The sequence below is a fragment of the Petromyzon marinus genome, unplaced genomic scaffold (genome assembly GCF_048934315.1).
Source record: "Petromyzon marinus isolate PM22_M1 ecotype Great Lakes invasive population unplaced genomic scaffold, UKy_Petmar_22M1.pri1.0 PM_Scaffold_210, whole genome shotgun sequence".
In the NCBI taxonomy this organism is placed as follows: domain Eukaryota; kingdom Metazoa; phylum Chordata; class Hyperoartia; order Petromyzontiformes; family Petromyzontidae; genus Petromyzon; species Petromyzon marinus.
This window is the reverse complement of record NW_027423181.1, coordinates 118,537-127,481: the sequence shown is the minus strand read 5'-3', so window position 1 is coordinate 127,481 and position 8,945 is coordinate 118,537. Positions and strand designations below refer to the sequence as shown.

At 43.1% G+C, this 8,945-nt stretch overlaps 1 long non-coding RNA gene across 1 annotated transcript; it reads left to right on the top strand.

The window, feature by feature from the left end:
- The first annotated feature begins 5,028 nt into the window (after window positions 1-5,028).
- Window positions 5,029-7,153, top strand: LOC142922920 (uncharacterized). Its single transcript, XR_012940421.1, has 3 exons — window positions 5,029-5,185; window positions 5,871-5,951; window positions 7,021-7,153. It is a non-coding gene; the product is annotated as an uncharacterized LOC142922920 (long non-coding RNA).
- The last annotated feature ends 1,792 nt before the right edge of the window (window positions 7,154-8,945 follow it).

Below are 8,945 nucleotides of genomic sequence, written 5' to 3'. Positions count from 1 at the left end.
AACTTAAAGTCGGAATTTAACGACAGGGTAGGCTAAAGTTATTGATCTTCACACCCACTTCAATTGAACCCTGCCACAAGCTACGTCAATGTAACCATCACCCGTCTATTAATTTAATATGAAATGTATTTACATATTTTAATAATTTCTATACGACTTGACCCGAAGCCTATAACAATCAGGTTTTCCTAAGTCAACATAAATGATCTAGCCTCCACCCATACGCAAATAATAAGCAGGGTTAAAGTAAGAGTAGAGAGGAAAAGAAATGCAAGCGCACAGCAAAACTGCAACGTAAGCAAAGGGCGATGTTAAACCCAGGGTCGGAGAGAAAGGGAATCCCGGGCGTCTTTGTATCCCTGCAGCGCGGGGTAGGAGTGTGTATACGCTTGGGGAAACACGAGTCAAACATCGCAACGAGAAGCTGACTCAGACCTTGGATTAATACAGAATCATAACTATGGAACTCAGATGAAATGAAATGTTAACTTAAAACTTTTTAACCATTTCTTTGTGCGTCGGTGAAAGTCGGAGGGAATATCGCCCCTCCCTCCAGGTTGTGCACCCAGACAGAGAGGCGCCTTCGAGACAATTTATAACATTTGATTGTTTTACTTGTGGATTTTATGGTAGGAGTATGACAACGGAATATACCGTGGGTGATGCACAAGGACACACACTGACACACGTACAGACACACACACGGACACAGATACAGTTCGACTCGGAGGAGCAACTCACCAGAGTTCGACCGGGGGGGGGGGGTCGACTCTCGGGAGACAGTTCGACTCGGAGGAGCAACTCGGAAGAGTTCGACCAGGGGGGTCGGAACTCGGGGAGTTCGACTTGGAGGAGGTCGGAACGCGGGGAGTTCGACCAGTGGGTCGGCTCAGGAGCAGTTCCAATCGGGAACGAGAGCAACAGGTCGCCAGCCGGCGAGCTGCAGAGCAGGGGCGGCGAGCAGAAGCCAAAGTGGCCCCGTCGCTACCCACTGACGTTGGCAAGACTCGCAGGGTAGTGAGGCGTCACCTAGTGTGATTTCCAAGAGCTGAAAGACAGAGTATTGCTGATTCTACATTGAGTCCAGCTGCAGAGCGACCGACGCACCAAGCAAGAGCTTCTGCAAACCAGAGCAAGAGCACGTGCGACTTGAGTCATCCAGCAGTGGAGAAAAACCTGCTTTCAGCAAACCAGCAACGAGCACGTTCGAGTTCTCCACCCAGAGAGAGGGAGCGTGCCGATGCAGCTCATCCAACAGCGGAGAGAAACTGCTTCAGCAAACCAGCACGAGCGTGATCGTGCAGCTCATCCAGCAGTGGAGAGAGGTGTCCACTGAGCGGAACTGAGAGCGATCAAGCAACTCTCCCCCGTGGACAGAGGCTGGCTGCTGCGTGGAGGAGGGCGCGATTCGTATGATGCACTCCTACACACCTCACCGCTCTAAAGGGAGCGAGGCTACTTCTCCTACAAGCGATGCCAACTTCAGCGTATGGCAACGCAAAGAATTAATTCCAAACACTGACTATTCAAAACAATTCATATCACTCAAACATACACAGGTCCTTAACCAGAAGCGAACACTCAAGTCCGTGAACCATCTGGCTGTGGAAGCATCGTTCGTGTGATAACAGTCCGTCATTTATAAGTATATTCATAATTTCCCTCTTCAATATTTTGTTTTGGACTGTACTTCTAATCGCATAAGTTACCAACCGATCCATCAATACGAATTAGCCTTGGCACCTTCGCCACGGAGCTACGCTCCCGGGGAGGAATCGTGCTAAACCGATTTTCTGATCATACAATCTTATTCACGAATTAATTAATTAATCTCCCGTGAGATAACACGTTCCGCCGCATACCCTCACACTAAGCCATTTCGGTAATCTTATATTCTGTCCGGTGGATCTGTTGTTACATTTATGCCTTTGGAAATAATAACTGTTTGATTGTCTTTTTATATGAATACCGTTGCATGTTAATCAATCGCCTGTGATAATGTGCTGACCATTTCAAGCATAATGATCGTTCATATTATAATGTATAAGCTTTTGTGTAGCATAGCATTTGCATGTTCTGACTCTCTCTCTCACTAACAGCAATCGCTTTATGCGGGGTCCATGTGTTATCAAAGTGAAATCGTACAGTCGTTGATGATACTGTCTTGATACCGTGTGGATACCGTGTTGAAGTTCCGAGATTGAGAGTCACATACATATTATAGTTAAGGTTTAATTAGAAAATAAATTGATTAATACAGAAGTGGTCGTGTGATTCTTTCCTGAAGTTTTTGCATAAGATCTATATCCTGCGACGAGATATGAACTCGAGAACCTAAACTATAAACACACCAATCCACACTCATTAAACTAAAGCGAACGATGTGAACATGAGACCTAAAATATGAACACTCGGGGAGTGTTAAAGCGAGAATCATTGTATTATGCTGATCAATAATACGAAATTAGACAACGAGGCCGAATTGACACTAGGGTAACTGCACACGATTGATTGCGTTATCCTGATTGATAACCCCACCTCGTCAACGAGGCGGGGACCTGATTATCATAAAGGCTATCATTAACACAACCACACCCACTCGTATAAATTAATACGATCATCTCTCTAATTAGCATAGTTATACGCATAATTACACGAATTAACATAATTTTGGATTAATTATGCAAATTTCGAATTTCATTTAATTTTAATTATTTGTCATCAATTTTCACACACCCACATATACAACAGCTACATTTCAGCAGGGTCAACCTGAAGCGCTGCATTAATTTAAACCCCGTGCTGAATACTTGAAAAAATTACATTGTGCGACTGAAGCCGACGTGAAGCAGGCTAAGCCCTCATATATGTAGATTTGATTAACATTCGTGATTGAGAATCTGAGACGGTACAAACCCCACCCATTGATCTTCTCCAGTCAAAATTGTACTTTATTGGTAACAGAGCACTTTAATTCACATTGATATCACTGCACATGAATCAAGTGTTGTGACTCGTATCTGCAACAATTGGACAAAAATCGAGACAGGTGAGCTCATTAAACCTCAATGAGTAATTAAATACGTTATTGAATATTAGAAAATACACTAATTAGAGCAAAGTTGACAAGCACTGATGCCCAACACACACCTGCTATCCCAGAGCTTGAGCAGGTGTGTTGCCAATCAGACAGCGTTAGTTGCTTAGCATGTCACAAGTGCAGAACAATTTGAATTGGGAGTAAATTAATAAAAGTGGAATTTTGGGAAACCCGTAATGTAACGCAAGGTGTCCTCCATGCCAGGATGGAATTCTTGCTAGAGTGGATTCTGGTGTTTAATGCTAAGTGAAACCTAACGCATACAGTGGGCTGTGTGTGATGTTACGCTTCTAATGCAGGCAAGCAATAGCTCTGTTAATTAGCACCAAGGAAAGCTATTTGAGCAACAAATGCAGTTAAATTTTGATTGAAAGCTTTCGTGACTATGCAGGGATTCATATTCTTGGTTCTTTCGGTAAAGTCACGTAGAAGGGAAACAATAAAATAATAAAAATATATAGCAATAAAATTCTCACGACATTTCGACTGCAACACAAGTAATCAACATTAGGTGTGAAAAGCACAACAAGAAAATGCAGTTAAATTTTGATTTAAAGCTTTCGTGGCTGCAGGGATTAATATTCTTGGTTCTTTCGGTAAAGTCACGTAGAAGGGAAACAATAAAATAATAAATATATATAAAACAATAAAATTATCACGACGTTTCGACTGCAACACAAGCAATCATCATCAAATTTTCTTGTTGTGGTTTTCACACCTGATGATGATTGCTTGTGTTGCAGTGGAAACGTCGTGAGAATTGTATTGTTTTATGTTTTTATTATTTTATTGTTTCCCTTCTACGTGACTTTACCGAAAGAACTAAGATTAAAAATGCAGTTGTGTGGCGTCGGTGTAGTCGGGAGTCTGTGACGTCATGTGACACTCCTCATAAGGTGTCGTATTGTAACGTCACTGCAGTCCGGCGTGTGACGTCACATCCTACAGGCTCTTCGGATTTCTTGGGAAGCAGAGGTGTCTTCACTTGCCCTCTGGCGTTCTCGTGATAAAAAATTTTGGAAAGTTTCGGTGCTCTGGCACATTGGTGGCATGGCCACCATGAAGAAAGGTGTAAAGAAATTATTCAGAAAGTTTTTCAAAAAGCTATGCTGCTGTTGCCGAAGCAGTTCTGATGATGAGGACACCTATGCTGGGACCTCGCTGGGCAGTCCTGCTACGGTTCGCAAGGGCAGCCCTCTTTCGAGTCTGGTGAGCAGCCGTTCCAGTGAGAGCGTTTTTCAGAGCTGCAACACCAGTTTAACGTCAACGAGTCAGGAGGCATCAATCGTTGGACACAAGGAAAATGATCTGACTAAGGTAAGGGCAGTAAGATCTGCTGCAGAGAGGGAGATGACTCACAGCGGGTGACTGGGTACATCTAACAGAGTCTGCTAATAACTAGAAACATTCAATAACAATTTCTTTGTTATTTGGAGAACGAAAAATATCAATTCATAGGTTCATTTGGTTTACCTATATATATGGACAGGGTACGACTGAAGCACTACATTAATTTAAAAGTCGTACTAACTACCTAAAAACTACGCTGAGCCAAGTGATAATCTTCCCACAGAGTATGACGCTAAAGCCGACATAAAGCAGGCTCACGGTCTTAGTTCTTTCGGTAAAGTCACGTTGAAGGGAAACAACAAAATAATAAAATATAAATAAAGCAATAAAAATTATCACGTTTCGACCATAACACAAACGGTCGTCTTCAGGTGTGTTGGTTTGCATGAATTTATTTAAAAACGGTGAATTTTGCCCATTTATTTATTTATTTAAAAACCCGTTGGCGCCACGCGCAACGATTTGGCAGTTTATCGTTACTGCAGTCACGATAGCTTTAAATCAAAATTTCAGGCTCACTTTGTTGAAAGCTTCAACAGTTTGAGTCAGAAAGTGAGGAAAAAAACGGCAGCCCCCTTTCGAGTCTTTTGAAAGCTGCAACACCAGTTTAAAGTCGTGATGCATGTTGAACTTCTTTTGCACCGTACCTAGGCAAACGTGTTGCTCGGAGGTGCGGGGAAGGACGGTGAGGAGACATCATCATCTGAAGAAAGCAATGCAGATCATCTGACTAAGGTAAGGGAGGCTGTAGGAGCAGCAAAGAGGGAGGATAAATCACAGCGGGTGACTGGGTACATCTAACAGAGTCTGCTAATAACTAGAAACATTCAATAACAATGTCTTTGTTATTTGGAGAACGAAAAATATCAGTTCAGACGTTGATTTGGTTTACCTATATATGGACAGGGTAAGCCTGAAGCACTACATTAATTATAAACTCGTACTAACTATACTCTTTGGTTCTATTGGGTAAAGTCACGTAGGTGAAAATAAAATAACAAAAAATCACGACGTTTCGGCCACAACACAAGCGGCCTTGATCAGGTGAAGGCCGCTTGTGTTCATCAGGTGAAGGCCGCTTGTGTTGTGGCCGAAACGTCGTGAATTTTTGTTATTTTATTTTCACCTACGTGACTTTACCCAATAGAACCAAAGAGTATGGATCCTAGCAGTCACGAAAGCTTTAAATCTAGAATCGTACTAACTACCAAAAAAACTACGTTGAGCCAAGTCATATAATCTTCCCACAGAGTGTGACGCTAAAGCCGACATAAAGCAGGCTCACGTTGTTGAAAGCTTCAACAACAGTTTGAGTCAGAAAGTGAGGATAAAAAAGGCAGCCCTCTTTCGAGTCTTTTGAAAGCTGCAACACCAGTTTAAACTCGTGATGCATGTTGAACTTCTTTCGCACCGTTCCTAGGCAAACGTGCTGCTCGGAGGTGCGGGGAAGGACGATGAGGAGACATCATCTGATGAAAGCAATGCAGATCATCTGACTAAGGTAAGGGAGGCTGTAGGAGCAGCAAAGAGGGAGGATAAATCACAGTAGGTGATTAGGCAAAATTCAATTATCACGTATGCTTTCGTGACCAAAATCATCCATAATACCGTTTTGTCCTTTCTTTTGGGTTAGATTACTGGCGAAACGTCGTACTCGGATTGTAAATGTTGTGGCTTGGCTCTCCAACACACTGGTGTGCTGTACTCGTAACGAATTGGCACGATCTGTTTAAGTGGTAAACCTTACAAATTGGCTGTGTCGGATTGTGGCCGGTTTAACGAAACATTTATATATTTACACGATCTAAAAAGAAGAAAACCTGTAGTATAGATCAGTATTGATAAAATTCAGGTAAAAAATTAAAGTTTACGTTGCAAAACTTGCAAAGAAGACCAGTCCACACGTAAAGGTGCAGCCTTGAAATTGTTTGATCATACGATTGCTCGCGGTTGGGTTTGCACGAGAGGAAACTCACCTTCTACACCCACCAAACATCTTGGAAAATGTGGGAGCACCCACACCTGACCCCACAACACACATGGCTTGTCCATCGACTACCTGTGGTGTCCCTATTTATACTGCAGGGTGAATAAAAGTGGGAAGGATGTATTTCTACCGACATGCCAGGAAATTGTGGCACCAAATTCCGTACGATAACACCAGATTGCTAACCGTTGCATGAATAGCACATTAAGCCATTTGAGTATTTAAAATATGCATGATTTCCAATTTCACGCACTGCAAGAATGGGGAGGGCGTATGAAGGGATGTAAACCCGTATGGGAATGTGTCCATATGGGTCTGTATTTGCGCTCAAGTGATATCACATGCATCTTTTTAACGTAACGTCTTCAGAATATCACTAAGGAGAATTTAGACATAGAGTATGTTTTTGTCCAACTTCTTTGGAAACAAAGATAGATCCTGGTATCTAAAAGCAGAGTCTCCATTATTAGATTGGCTTGCCATGTTGTTCGAAATAAGAATCCGCACTTAGCAGTTTGAGCAATGCTGCAGTGTAGTGGCGATGCGTGTCCGTGACTTAAGGCTGCTTTTACTGCTGCCGTAGGAGGAGGCCAAGAGTATTCAACGGGCAGAAGGGGACACCATCTCCAGCATCGTCGTCAAGGATGAGGCATCCACATCACCCCCGGCGGTGTCAGCAGCAGATGACAAGGGGCTGGAGATCCAACACAGCACCGTTCCATCTGCCGTGTCTTTCGTGACCGAGTCCAGCACGACTGGGCTGCACAAACCTAATGCAGGAGGTAAGTGTTTGCTGGCGTGACCCTGTCCCTCTGATTAGTATGGATGGCGACGCACGGTGTGAAAGAAGTTCAACGTGCACACATACGTACACTTTGATATCTCGTCACGCTGCTGTGGTTGTCTAGCCATTGCTGTCGATGTAAAACTTACAGGCTGAAGATGCTCTTCAGGCAATTCTGATTACTAGTGCTGAACACTTCAAAAACATTTAATACATTTGCATCTCGCCAGCTGGTGAAGAGGATTGTGTCTACCTAACAGCACCACAAAAAAAATGCCAGCACGGGTACAGGCTAAGACACCCAATTTGTAAACCATTCCCTTCAGTAGTGCTGTGAGTTATAATAAAAGTGCTGTGAACGTTAATGATGTGTTTCCATCATGTCATGTGTGCAGATGAGGACAGCATTCCATCTTTAGAATTCACAACACCTGCGACAGACAACTTAGTTCTCAAGTGGCAGGAGGATCTACATGAGGGTGCTGGGCTCAACAACCTCGGGAATACGTGTTTCGTGAATGCCAGCCTGCAGGGCCTCACGTACACGGCGCCGCTGGCAAACTTTTTGCTTTACAGCGATCACTCATGGACCTGTGAGTTCTCCCAAGATATTTTGCATTCGAGACGAGCTACAATCGAGTGTTGTGTAGATTACCTGGCTGTGCGCGGCTGGGCAATTTGTGCGATTGGTTTGTATTTTCACTGTGTGTCACCCCTGCCCCGCTTCACAGGCAAACAGACTGAGTTTTGCATGATGTGTCTGTTGGAGAAACACGTCTTCAACACCTTCATGAATCGGGGCATGGCCATCGATCCCATCGACATAGTTCTCAATTTCAAAAGTAAGTTCCAGCACAATTCCCAAGTGTCTTTGACGTTGAAACATCAGTCATCTCAAGATCTCCTGAAAGGGCAGTTTGAATCAGTTTTTGTATACAATATCGAACAGAAAATTACTCGTTTTGGTCAGCACTGATTTTACAACTCCAATGCATCGGATGTTCTTCCGGTCCTGCATTACTCTCTTGATGCTCGTTCTAAACACTGCCAGCCACACCCAGTTCTGTGATTAACCCACAAATCTTCCGATTTAGTTGATGAGGGACTTCATAAGCTATATACTGTGCCACAACTGTGTGACCACATCATCTGTGACCTCTGTCCATTTCCACACAGACATCGGCGAGGACCTGTGTTTTGGCAGGCAGGAAGATGCGCATGTCTTTCTGAGTTACGTGATAGATACGCTGCACCAATCCTGCCTCTTCAACCAAAGCCAGTAAGTACTGCATGCCCCAGCAAACTCCATAAATAGTTGCACAATACCAGCACATGGATGCCTGGATTGTTCAGAAAAAAATATTTGTTCTCAGGATAACCAGGCTACAGTCTACATTATAGACTGCCAATACGCTCACCAAGCTTAAAAACCAGGCTACAGTCTACATTATAGACAGCCAGTACGCTCACCGAGGTTAAGAACTAGGCTACAGTCTACATTATAGACTGCCAGTACGCTCACTCCGATTAAGAACCAGTCTACATTAGTGGGATTTTTTGTGTTTTTTAATTGTATATTTTATTATTCGTATTTGTATTCACTTTATTTTAATTATTATTTAACAAACACTAAATGCATGTTTCTAAATATGGAGTGAAAAATGGGTGGGCTCGTATAAAAAAAAATACACGCAACCACAGGGAGAGAATGCAAACTGCAAATT